The sequence below is a fragment of the Bos indicus x Bos taurus genome, chromosome 27 (assembly GCF_003369695.1).
Source record: "Bos indicus x Bos taurus breed Angus x Brahman F1 hybrid chromosome 27, Bos_hybrid_MaternalHap_v2.0, whole genome shotgun sequence".
In the NCBI taxonomy this organism is placed as follows: Eukaryota; Metazoa; Chordata; class Mammalia; order Artiodactyla; family Bovidae; genus Bos; species Bos indicus x Bos taurus.
Genome location: NC_040102.1, coordinates 169,012 through 182,689, shown reverse-complemented (window position 1 = coordinate 182,689; position 13,678 = coordinate 169,012). Strand labels below are relative to the sequence as shown.

Sequence of the window (13,678 nt, the reverse complement as noted above, 5' to 3'; positions counted from 1 at the left end):
CTCTCCACCCGGGTGCCCTTTCCCAATAAAATCTCTTGCTTTGTCAGCACATGTGTCTCCTTGGACAATTCATTTCCAAGCGTTAGACAAGAGCCCAGTTTCGGGCCCTGGAAGGGATCCCTCTACCTGCAACAAATGGCGACTCTGGCAGGGACTCTTCTTCACTGAGACTGACATCCTGACCACTCGGGGTACTCAGGGGCCAGCTTGCCTGCCAATGGACCAGACCCAGTGGCCGCAACTGGTACCCTTTTGTCCCTGGTCTCCTCCTGATGCGGATAACTGGCCAGAGTGCCCTGACCAGTAAGGAACAAGAAACTTTATTGACCTCTCTCCCCTTCCCTCTCTCTTTTCCTCTCCTTAACCCTTCCTATCCTTCCCCGTTTTTCTAGTCCCCCGGTCCTGGACCCAGGAATCTGGTCGAAGGGCCCTCAGCCTAAGCTGAGGATTGGAGACTGATCACCTCCTCTTGGCAGATAACTCGAATTCTGATTCTGTCTGGTCTGATTTCTGGTAGGGCCAAGTTCCTGTCCTCCCTTCTCTGGAGGCCCAGGGGTAAAGTCCCATAATGCCTGGGTATCTGCAGGTGGCAGGAGACGTCTGTAAGGCCACCCCTTTTACCCCCCTCTCCCGCCTCCTCCCTCTTCTTTCAACCTGGCTTCCTTTCCTCCCTTTGAAATTTTTGAAGACCTGAGATATTTTCCTTTATCTGAAGTTCTGTGTCTCTATAGGAGGTTTACTGAGAGACTATATTCTTGTATTTAAGGGAGTGTCTGATGAGGACTTTCAGGTTTATATGTGCGTGTTTTAATTCTGTGTTCTGTGTTGTGTTTTTTGATGGCCATTTTGCTTTGTCTGGCCACCATTTGGTTTAGACCTGCCGCCATTTTGTTAGAACTCGATTTTCTTTCCCTGTGCCTTGAGACCAGGGCTCTCAGGAACACTTATCTAGATCATCTCTAACTCCTGAAACTAAGGAAAAGGGGAGAAAGACTTTAAAATTTTTATTTATTTCAACTTTTTTTTTATATAAATTAGTAAAGTTTATATTGTAGTATCAAATTCATGACTAAACTTAGAAAATGAAGCTAGGTCTTGCACTGTCTGTCTAAATATGTCATGGTATGTCTTTGTCTCTGGGTAATATTTTTGAAGTTAATTTGTAAATGAGCTCTATTTAATTGGCTTAAAAAAAGGTAAGTGCTTACAAATCAAATAATTCTAAATTAAACAATAAATTCCAGGTTCATGTGAACTGGGAAATATTCAGTATTAAATACCTGATATTAATGTTTGTTTGTTGACCTATCTAATATAGACATGTCTTAGAGTAATTAACATTAAGTAGAATATTTTCATTGTATGTAGGTTTAATATAAGTTAAATATTATATCTGTTACAAGTTTGTCAACAAGGAAATTACCTCAAGTGAAGAAACTTCTAAAAAAATGTAAATGAGATATGAGCTTTTATATAAACTCTATTAAAAATAATTATTCTTTAGAAACATCTAAGATAGTCTCTCCAGATTGGCGTAACTTAAATTTCTAAGGGTTGTGCTAAGTGTGGTAAGTGTTGGAAGTCTATTGAATAGTTAGGTCATTTTCAAATAAAATAAGATTTTGAAACATTTACTACTAAACACTAATTTCCTTTTACAGAGAAACTAAAGAGATTTGGGACTATAAATGAATAATGTTTGGTGCCATCATAAAATGTTCTAAGGAAAAAAGGGTTTTAGAAATTATCACTGGTATTTATGCTCACCAATCTATAAAATGCTAATATAAAAGTTAGTTCTTGGTTGCTAGAGGAAAGTAGGAAGTGTGTTTTCAGTTAAAAAAAAAAAGGTATGAAAAATACTAAAAAGAGTTATGCATGATCAGGATTTTCTAAAATGGGATTACAATTAGTTAGATACATTGATTTTGTTAGGAATGACAGCCATAAGAAAACTGGTTAAAGCCAATTAGGTCCAAGATGGCAGAGCTGACTCTCACTAGTCCTTGAGCCTTGGTATTTACGCCCATTGTGACACATCAACAAGCTAAATGATACACCCATCAACGTTGACTAAATCTGACCAAATATTCTAAACGCGTTTAATTGATCTTTTTGATAAAACTTCCTAAATTGAATTCTTTTGAAGTTCTTTTGACCTCTAGCTAACTTTGGGGTGCTTCAGACGGCCCCTGAAACATCCCAAAGAGAGATATTAAACTGTGTTTATTTGGTTGGTTAAATTACATGAAAAAGATCATCAAATGAGTAATAAATCCGCTCATGTTATAATGTACGGTAAAATTACTAATACAGATATCCTAGAAATTATATGGAGTTCTTAACATTCTGATATGTCCTGGTATTCTAATGGAAAACCTGATGACTTTACAAAAGTTAACAAAAGGACTGAATGAACCAGCGAATATGCTTATAACTTTTATGGTTTCTATCTGAAAAATCACAGGTTTGAATCAGGTTTTCAGGGAGTAGGGAAAACCTTCCTCTCAAACTAATTATGACAATACTTTGGTAAAATTAAACGTTATAAACAAAACAATTATATTTTCTATTTGACTCCTCCAAAAATTGGAAATTCTTAGGTTTCCAGTAAGTTTATCAAATGAGTTAGGAAGGTTATCTCACAAGTACAAAAATCTCAAGAAATTTTTGAGACCTTAAAAAGGGAAGAATTCAGCTAGATTTGTTAGGCAAAATCTGTGATAAGCCTTTGGTGTGAGTTTCCCAGCCCTGCTTTATTTTAAAAGTTCAGTCTGAGGTTCTATAAATGTTTCAGCAAAATATGATCAAGTGTGGTTATATAAATCATCAGACCAAAATTAATGAAAACAGACCTATTTTGTAAACAAGCTAGTCTTAATTTGGTTATATTTGATTAAAATGAGGGTAACTTTAGGGAGAAAAAGATGTTTCAATAAATGTTAAATCCCAGTTTTTTAACAGAAGTCTGCATGTAGTAAGACTCATTTCTTGGATAGTTCTTTGCTGTTATGTGATATTAATGTAAAATTGAATTGAATTCTTAAAGAATATCCTAAGTTTGTTTCTGAAGCTTATCTCAGTAATCTATCTTTGGATGAAGATCAGATGCCTCATGACCTGCAACCAGGACTGGAAAAAGACATAATTTAAGGGACTGTCTCCAACCTGGATGGAAGGACTTTTTTATCATCAGGATACACTACACTACACCAGGATGAGAAGACGACGACATCAGAGGTAGACAGCTTGCCCAAGATGCTGGACCTGATTCGTTTGATCATTTATGTTTTCTTGACTTCTTAGACCTTTGCATATAAGTCAAATGCTTTTCTATCATAGGCCTGATTCTATGCTAGTTTTAGAAATCAATTTAATTGTTGGGTTTGTGGCAGATTACCTGTGTCTAGTTCTGGATTACCTTTGTAAATTTCTCTAATACAAGACTCTAACTGGTTGGTCCTGAGAAAATTTACTTTAAAAAAAATTATAGTCATATTCAGGTCACTGTGATATTACTAGTGGGATCCCCTCACCGGGCCAATTAATAATGTCAGCTCTGACTCTGGCCATAAATTTGAGCTTTTTTCTATTACTCAAGCTCAATCAGAGCAACAAGAAAAGTTTCAGCAAAGGAGGAAAAATCTCCCACAATTATGGGATGAATTTATATAGATAACACCAGGCTATGGTAATTTAGGTTTAAAGTCTCCTCTGTATTGGAAACAATTAAATCATACTAAGGACAATCAGTGTAGTAACACTAGAAAACTGGGCTATGTGCCTTATAGACAGTGCCAATATATAATTTCCCTGGAAGATAAAGATTCTACAGAGCAGACTAAGTCAGATGACCTGAGATCTACTGTGCTACATCTAATGGAAGTTCTTAAGTCTTACTTGGGACTTTACTAATACTGCTGGCTATGTTATTTGTATTTCACCTGTTTTACAAAACTGCTGTTTCTTACACTGTCAAATTTGTGTCTGAGGCCTCTAATAATATATAGTCCCATATGAGATCGATAATGGTAACAGTGTAACTCTAGATATGGGAAGAAGCAACAAGAGGGAATATTTTCCTGGACCAAGAGGCTAGTAAGACAAGTGGTCCAGAGAATTTTGGATACTATTTTATGGCCTAGTCCAGTAACAGCACATTGAGTGGCCTATCAACAGAATCTTTGCCAAACCTGAGAATGGACATTCTCAGCACCATGGGATAAAATGGTCATGAAATGCCCCCTTCAAAATCATGGTCTAGTTTATGAGCAAAAAGGGGCTCTGCCAACTGAAGACTGACACTTGCCATCTACACCTACAAAGATTAAATCATGACCACTGCAACTGCTGACTTTCAATGCTCCTGAAAGGAGTTCAGGGTGAAAATCAGGAATGATACACTCTGTACTCTGGGAAAAACTGGCAGAACAGGCCTTCAGATAGTTAGATCTTTTCAGGAGAAGATTTTATGAGTCCAAATTCTTGCATCTTCTCATACCTAGAGAAACACTGACGTCATTAACGGCGAAATCTGCTTTGGCTACTAAGGAAAAGTTTATAATTAAAAGTCAAAATAGAGTAGCTATGGTTCAGATATCCTGGGAAATAACTAGGTGATGCTATGGGTGTACTATAGACCTTGTATTGCTAAACACTTGAGTTTTCTGAGTCCTGGCAGGCTTGGATGCCACCATTCTCAAAACAATGTCTTCTGGAAGCTAGTAACTGCAACCTTACTTTTTATAAAACTGGCAACTGGCTACTTGGCTAGTTGCCTAGTTTTTCAGGCCTATTCTAAAAAGAAATGAGATTTATTTTGTCTACTAAATTCCAGTTATCACTCCTCCAAATACTTCTAATTGGGTCTGTTACACCAAAATGGCAGACCAAGGGATTGAGATTTTAATCATACAAGGCTCAGATCTAGGACTTGGAACTCAGGAATACTTTCAAGTTAGTGTCTATTCTCCAAGCTGAGGCAGTCCTATGCTCCATTTTGACAGGAAATTATCATAATCATAGTTGCTTCATTCCCTAAATTAAAACTGAACAGAACTCTGTGGGGCTCTGGAGCAGAGATCTGTTCTGTGTTCTCCATTTCTTGTCTGTAGGATATAGGCTTCATTCAGCCTCCTTGACCTTCCCTGAGTTCCAAAGGGTGGATTCAAACAATTGCTAATCAGGGAAGGGAGGAGATACAGAAACAGGAGAAACAAAGTTTGGTATAGCCTCCAGACAGAGTCCTGGTTCCTACTCAAAGAAATATGAATACCAATGTCTTTGAGTTTTTCTACAGAACTGGAGCCCCCACCCAGGTGGAGGATGGTAACCTCAGACTGAACACAAGATTGCTGGAGCACAGCTCTGTTCCCTCACCAGCAACCAATCAAAAAGGGTCACAAATCCTGCAACCCTCACCCCAAATGTTGCCTTCTGTTTCCGGGGACCAGAGATGACCATCCTGTTAGGTCTCCTGTTTGCCCCTGTCTATTTCATCTCTGAGAGGGGCCAACAGTTTCAAACTAAATTGCTGTTATTACAAGAGTGAATGCCGGTTTCAGGCAAAAAAATACCTTGACTTAGATCTGGTACAGAGAGACTTCTGCTCTGCTAGGCAGGCCTATGCCCATGCACAGCAGGAAGAAGTTACAGAAGAAAGAGACCTCCGCCCCAATTCCCAAGAAGTATCTTGAGTATGGAGTCTCTAAGGGGGGAGTTGTTAGGGGAAGCACACTGATTGAAACTGCCCACCCTGGCCAGGCACCATAGTAACCATTTGCATGAGTTGTTTTATAACAGGAGATCCTGATAAGGAATACGGAACTAATAAGCCACCACCAACTGGAAGAGTCTGGGAAAAGTCTAAAGGAGACACCGCATGTCCGTCCACTTCCCAGAATCCCTCTCACTAGCATCCATCTTGGCTGAGCAATGTGTGCACCACCAGGCAAGACTGAATTAGAACGATTGGCCAAAGGCCACCTGGAAAATAATCCCATCACCATAAAACCCGAGACTGAGAGCCACGCAGCAGAGCAGTTCTCCTGGGTTCCCTTACCCTACTGCTCTCCACCTGGGTGCCCTTTCCCAATAAAATCTCTTGCTTTGTCAGCACATGTGTCTCCTCGGACAATTCATTTCCAAGCGTTAGACAAGAGCCCAGTTTCGGGCCCTGAAAGGGGTCCCTCTTCCTGCAACAATTCCATTTATATGAGGTATGTTAAGTTCATAGAGACAGAAAGTAGGATGGCTTTTGCCAGGGGATGGGGTAAGACATATTATGACAATCTATCTCCAGAACTTTTCTCATTTTGCAAAACTGAAAGTCTGAGCACACTAAATAATAACTCTCCATTCTCTGTCAGCAAATCATTGACAGTGGTTTCCTCCCAGGAAAAAAAAAGAATTCTGGGAGTGCCTGATGGAAACATAGTTCTACATTTTTTGAATTTTCTATAATAAAAATGCACCAATGAGTTACTTTTAAAATACAATTTTTGAAAAAGCTAAAACCATTATTTACAGAGAAAAAAAGAAAAGAAAAGACCACAGCCAAAATGTTTTGCCGAATGAGTTCTGAAAAACCTTAAGCAAACAAGCAAGTTGCAGTAATAGGAAACTGAAAGCTTTCCAGTTAGTGAAAACCAGCTAAACAAACTGATACCCAAACCAAACACAGAGATCACATAAACAAACGTGAATTAAATCTGTGCTTGGCCAGTGACATGGTGGGGGGGCGGGGAGCGGGGGTAGGGGAGGGGTCCACAGGGCGAAGGGGCGGGGCTGAGGCGCTCAGGTCGACCGCGCTGGTGGCTCCCGGTGGGTTTGGGCACTGTGCAGGTGCCCTGCAGGATGGGCGCTCAGGCCACGCCTGGGCCACGCCTAGGCCCGCAGGAGGCTCAGAGGCCCGCGGGCAGCGGGGTGCGGGCCGCCGCAGGCCCCGAAGCCAGACACCTCCGGAGCCGCGTGGCACTGAGCAGCGAACTGTATGAGGGGAGGCCCACGGAAAGGGGCCGGGCCTGGAGAGATCCAGGGTGGGAGGGCGGCGAGACCTCCGCGCCCCTCACCCCAACCCCCAGGACCCGCAGGCACGCACGGCAGGCCGCTAGGGGTCCCGGAAGCCCTCCGGGCCCCCGGGCCCGGCCAGGAGGTTGCTGGCCGTGGTGGGTGGCGGTGTTCAGGGGCGTGGCGGCGTCGGCAGGCAGGAGTCCGGTCGCCGGTCGTGCGGCTCGAGTACAGCGCGCGCCCCGTGGAAGGTGCGGCCGTCTTGCCCGACCGGCAGGACAGAGCGAAAGGGAGGCGCAGCGCAGGGCTTTCAGGGAGCCCGGAGGCAGCCGCCTCCGTCTGCGACCATACCACCGTGAACGCGCCCGATCTCCTCTGATCTCGGAAGCTAAGCAGGGTCGGGCCTAGTTAGTACTTGGATGGGAGACCGCCTGAGAATACCGGGTGCTGTAGGCTTTTGGCCTCCCCTGTTCTTTAGCCCCCGTACCCCCGGCATGGCTGTCTCCGCAAGCCCCACCTGCCCCTGGCGCCCCTCGCACGCCACCGCGCCCAGAGCCGGCGTTACTCAAAGGCACCGGCGTCCCAAATCTTGGGCGCCCGCAGCCCCAGCCCCTCCCGGGATGGGTGGCCGGGGCCCGACTCCCGCTGCAGACCTGGGTTGCCTCCGCGCGGCCCGCGAGCCCCTCCGCATTCTGCTTCTAGGTAACCAGACGACCTGCGGGTCTCCGTCTGGGGCTCCCTTGGCATGCCGCAGGCCATCCCCGGGGCTGCACCAGCCCCAGCCCCAGCCCCAGCCTCGCAGGCGATCGCGCGTGCTCGCGCGCGCCCGCGCACACACACAGATACTTGTGCACAGATGGTGCATGTATCTTGTTGAATTATAGTTTTGGTGGATATATGCCTGGGAGTGGGACTGCTGAATAATATGGCAGTTCTATTTTTAGTTTTTTGAGGAACCTCCATACTCTTTTCCATAGTCACTGTAACCAACTCACATTCCTACTAACAGTAGAGGAGACTTCCCTTTTCTCCACATCCTCTCCAGCATTTGTTATTTACAGACTTTTTAATGAGGACCATTCTGAACTAATGTGAAGTGGTACCTCCTTGTAGTTTTGAGTTGGTTTCTCCAATAATTAGTGATGTTGAGCAAGAGGACCTGTTTAAAATGCAGATCCAGTTCTATCATCTCCCTGCTAAACACTGCTCTTGTATTTTCCCGTCATATTTAACATACGACCAAATCCCTTCATTGCTTGGTTCCTTTCTTCTCTGATTTCTTTTCACTGTAATGCCCTTTGCACTCTTTGGGTTACATCCCATAGGGCATTTTTCATTTCTTGAATGTACTAAGTTTCCCTTGTCACATAGCCTTCCAAGATACTGTTGTACCTGCCTGAAATTCTTCTTGCATCTTACCCTAGTCGGTTCAACCTATGGATCTCAACTCAATTATTACTCTGAAAACCCTTCTCTGACACCCAGGTTTGGTCAGGAAAGAGTCCTCTATATACGTTCTCAAAGTATCTGCCCATTATTTATCATTAGATTAGTCTCAGTGAAAGCAGGAAATGTGTGTCTTCTTATCTCAGCATTCTATTTCCAGAAACCTATTACCTGCCTATAAGCTCATTGTAGATGCTCAATATTTATTCAGTATGTGAAAGACAGAAAAGTTCTTTGAAGCCTCAACTTTTCCCTTGGCTCAGCACTTTTGATCTCTTTGTATCTTTGTCAATTCAATTCTTTTCTTTATTCGGTTGAGGTGCACCCTATATTCAAGGCACAACCTAAGGCATTAAAAAATATCAATAAACATAGGTTTTTGCTTTCAAGGAACCCGTACATCAGATTTCTATCATTGAGCGTTTTTAAAATGCTCTAGAACCATGTGAACTTCTGGTATTTTCCACTTTCATTTCAAAGAAAGATCATTTTACTTATATAGCAAAGGTTGAAACCTTCAAACTTTTAGTCCAATACTTATATCTTTAGCATTTCAGGCAATGCTTGTGGTTCCCTCTGTAGGTGTGTGGCTCTTCCAGAAATGTGAAGATCTTCCATAGTCCTCAGACTTTTGTGTGATTTGGAATCATCAAGAAAGTTTCCAGTTATAGGTTCCAGACCACCACCTCAGTCAGTAGCTAATGGAGTGCATTCCAGGAATATGCATTTTTCAGCAGCATCACTGGTGATTCTGTTGCTACAGACTCAATGCAGGGGACAGGGCCTGGACTGTCCACTGGGTCTGATGTGGAATGGAAAGAAGGGCTTCCCCACCACTGTTTATAGCCCTGTGACTATAAACGGTCCCCAAACAAGAATCAGACAAACAAGATAATCCCAGACTGTAGTCAATGAGATGAAGGAACTAAGCAACTGGTTGAGATAGAGCTAAGGGGAAAGGTTGCTCTTTTTTTCTCCACCTCTACTCCTTTCTTCCTTGATGCCTTAGTGATTCATAATGGAGATCTGAAATAAAGTTGACAATATTCATAGTTGTTGAATAAAGATTTTGCATTTAACCAACTCTAAAAAAATGAAGAAAATTTCACCTGCCACATGTTTCTTTAAAATAGTCCATTGCTTTTCAATTCTGGGTTTTCTCCATTGCCTAGTTCAAGTAGCCTTAATAGTAAAAGTAAAATAAAACTAAATAAAGATTCAAATATACCAACAAAGGAAACCTTCCGTTTCTTAAATCATCTTTCCACTTAGTAGAACACGAGATCTTTTCTTTGTATTTTGACTAGGGAATTAGCAGTATCGTGGCTCAGATGGGAAGGAATCTGCCTGCAGGAGACTCGGGTTTGATCCCTGGGTCGGGAAGATCCCCTGGAGAAGGGAATGGCGACCCACACCAGTATTCTTGCCTGGGAAATTCCACAGACAGAGGAGCCTGACGGGCCACAGTCCATGAGTGGCGTAAAAGTTGGGCACAACTTAGCAACTAAGAACAGAAGTATTTCCAAGGGCCACATTCAAGGGATTTGGAACTCTTGCTTGACTCCCTCATGTTGACCATGTTGACTAGGCAGCAGACAGCAGCTGAGTCATCTGTACAATCAAAAAATAATATCTCATTCTGTTCTATACTTCCTGTACTGTAGGAAGAGACTGTACAGAGCAGATATCTGGACTTGTACAGGACTTTTGGTGCTTTAGAGGATTACAGTTGTAGCACCATCAATGACTGCCAGAGTCGGCAGGAAGGCTGCCCTCAAAGTCTGAGTCCAGACATGTCCAGTATTTTAGGGTATATCAGATGAGTAAGAGTGCATTTACCCTTCACTATGTCTCCATAGAAAGTTGCTTTGGGTTTGGAGGTACACACACAGACACACACACACACACACACAGAGATACACACACACACACACCCCACCGCCAAGACTGGTCAAGAGCTGGAAATCACAGGTAAGGGAGACAGAGAAAGAGGGAGAGAGAGAGACAGCAAGAGGACCCACAGGCTTCCCCACCCCCGGCCTCCCCCCTCCACTCTGGGTATCTGCCCGGCCCCAAGTCGACTTGACCCCACCCTCGCCCACCGACACACTCACACACACACTCTCACACACTCACCCTCTGGCCTTGGGGCGGGGTCTCGCCTTAGGTAGCCAAGCCAAAGGGGACCTTTGAGACCACGGCTGCGAGGAAGCCTTGGGGTCTCCACGGGCGAACGCCAGCCCTAGGGCACCGCGTCCAGCCAGGGCCCGGCCCAAGGCTGACGCCCCCTCCCTTGGGGAAGCTGCTTCTTCCGCAGGGCCTCCCTCTGTGGTGCGTCACGGTCTGTGCCAGTATGTCTGTCTCAGGTCGGATGCCATCTTCTCTCCCCTGTCTCTCTTTGCCGCCTCTGTCAGTCGCTCTGTGTCTCCCTCTCTCTGTCTCTGCCTCCCTGTGCCTGTGTGCTTTCGCGCGTGCGCGCGCCCGCGCGCGCGTCTGTCTGTCTGTCTGTCTGTCTGAATCTCCCTCCCGTCGTCTTCGAGTCTGTCTCTGAACCTTCGTCTCTTTCTGCCTCTGTCTCTCCTGACACCCTGCCGCCCGTCCGTTCCTCTGGCCCCGGCCTCTCACAGGTGCTATGGCTCTGGCTGAGGAGCTTGCACCGGCCGGCTGTCTCCCTTCGCGTGGGTGCGTGCGAGTGTCTGGGCGTCTGTCCGTGTCTGTCCTGCCTGTGGCTCGTCTGCTCTCTCAGGAAGGTCGTGTGCCTGGCCGGCGGTGTGGGGGCAAGGGGGCCCTCGGTAGGGCGAAGGGGCGGGGTTGAGGCGCTCGGATCGACGGCGCAGGTGGCTCCGGTGGGTTTGGGCACCGGGCAGGTGCCGGGCAGGATTGGCGCTCAGGGCCCCGCCTGGGCTGTGCCTAGGCCCGAAGGAGGCTCCAAGGCCCCCGGGCCGCGGAGGGCCCCGAAGCCAGACAACCTCCGGGGCGGGGCCGAGTGTCCCTGAGCAGCGAACTGGATGGGGGGAGGCCCGCCGAGCGGGGCCGGGCCTGGAGAGGCCCGGGGCGGGAGGGCGCCGAGACCTCCGCGCCCCTCACCCGACCCCCCAGGCCCCGCACGCACACACGCATGCCCGGCCTCTGGGGGTCCCGGAAGCCCTCCGGGCCCCCAGCCCGGCCAGGCGCTTACTGGCCGGGGGTGGTGGCGGTGTTCGGGGGCGTGGCGGCTTCGGCAGGCCGGAGTCCGGTCGCGGGTCGTGCGGCTCGAGTACAGCGCGCGCCCGCTTGGAGAACTGCGGCCAGCTGGTCCGACTGGCACGTCAGAGCGAAAGGGAGTCGCAGCGCAGGGGCTCTTAGGGCGCCCGGCGGCAGCCGCCTCCGTCTACCGCCATACCACCCTGAAGGCGCCCGATCTCGTCTGATCTCGGAAGCTAAGCAGGGTCTGGCCTAGTTAGTACTTGGATGGGAGACCGCATGGGAATACCGCGTGCTGTAGGCTTTTTGCCTCCCCTCTCCTTTAGCCCCCGGCACCCCCACCCACCCCCCACCCCCAGCCCTCCGCGGCGTTACTGGCGCCGCAAGCCCCAGCGGCCCCTGGCCGCTCGCACCCCACCGCACTCACAGCCGCAGGCGCCCTTGAAGGCAGCGGCGACCCGACTCTTGGGCCCCCGCACCCCCAGCCCCTCCCGAGGTGGGTGGCCGGTGCCCCGACTCCCGCTGCAGACCTGGGTTGCCTCCGCGAGGCCCGCAAGCCCCTCCGCATTGAGCTTCCAGGAAACCAGACGACCTGGGGGTCTCCATCTGGGGCTCTCTTGGCAGGCCTCCAGCAATCCCGGGGTCTGCACCAGGTCCAGCACCAGCCCCAGCTCCAGCCCCAGCTCCAGCCCCACCCCAAGCCTCGCAGGACGTCGCGCGTGCTCGCGCGCGCAAACGTAAGCACACACAGATAAATGTGCACAGATGGTGCATGTATTTTGTTGAGTTACAGTTTGCCTGGGAGTGGTACTTCTTTCTAGTTTTAGTTTTTTGAGGAACCTCCATACTCTTTTCCATAGTGGCTGTACCAACTCACATTCCTACTAACAGTAAAGGAGAGTTCCCCTTTCTCCACATCCTCTCCAGCATTTGTAATTTAGACTTTTCAATGAGGACCATTCTGACTAATGTGAAGTGGTACCTCGTTGAAGTGGTACCTAGTTTGGAGTTGAGTTTCTCCAATCGTTAGTGATGTCGAGCAAGATGACCTTTTAAAAATTCAGATCCAATCCTATCACCTCCCTGCTAAAACTGCTCTTGTATTTTCCCATCATACTTAATATCCGACCAAATCCCTTCATTGCTTGGTCCCCACTTTCTTCTCTGATTTCTTTTCACTGGAATGCCCTTTGCACTCTTTTGGTTACACCCCATAGGGCATTTTTCATTTCTTGAATGTACTATGTCTCCCTTGTCACATAGCCTTCCAAGATATTATTTTACCTGCCTGAAATTCTTCCTGCATCTTACCCTAGTTTACGTTGGTTCAACCTATGGATCTCAACTCAATTATGACTCTGAAAAGCCTTCTCTGACACCCAGTTTTTGGTGAGGGAAGAGTCCTCTATATAATTTCTCAAAGTATCTGCCTGTTATTTATCATTAGATTAGTCTCAGTGAAAGCAGGAACTGTGTGTCTTCTTATCTCAGCATTCTATTTCCAGAAACTTATTACATGCCTATGAGCTCATAGTAGGTGCTCAATATTTATTCAGTGTGTGAAAGACAGAAAAGTTCTTTGAAGCCTCAACTTTTCCCTTGGCTCGGAACTTTTGATCTCTTTGTATCTTTGTCAATTCAATTCTTTTCTTTTTTCTGGTGATGTGCACACTATATTCAAGGCACAACCTAAGGCATGAAGACATATCAATAAATATAGGTTCTTACTTTCAAGGAACTCATACATCCAATTTCTATCATTTAGGGTTTTTAAAATGCTCTAGAAAATGTGGACTTTCAGTATCATCCATTTCATTTCAAAGAAAGATAATTTTACTTACATAGCAAGGGTGGAGACCAATACTTAGACATTAACCATTTCAAGCAACTCTTGTGGTTCCTTCTGTAGGTGTGTGGCTCTTCCAGAAATGTGAAGATCTTCCATAGTCCTCAGACTTTTGTGTGATTTGGAATCACCAAGAAAATTTCCAGCTATAGGTTCCAGACCACCACCTCAAACAGTCAGTAGCAAATGGAGTGG

The 13,678-nt window shown here is 46.2% G+C and overlaps 1 non-coding gene and 1 pseudogene across 1 annotated transcript; both read left to right on the top strand.

Annotated features, from left to right (window-relative positions):
* Positions 1-7,345: 7,345 nt before the first annotated feature.
* LOC113885095 lies at positions 7,346-7,464 on the top strand. Its single transcript, XR_003509136.1, has one exon. It is a non-coding gene; the product is annotated as a 5S ribosomal RNA (ribosomal RNA).
* A 4,358-nt stretch (positions 7,465-11,822) lies between these two features.
* Positions 11,823-11,941, top strand: LOC113885112 (annotated as a pseudogene).
* Positions 11,942-13,678: the final 1,737 nt, after the last annotated feature.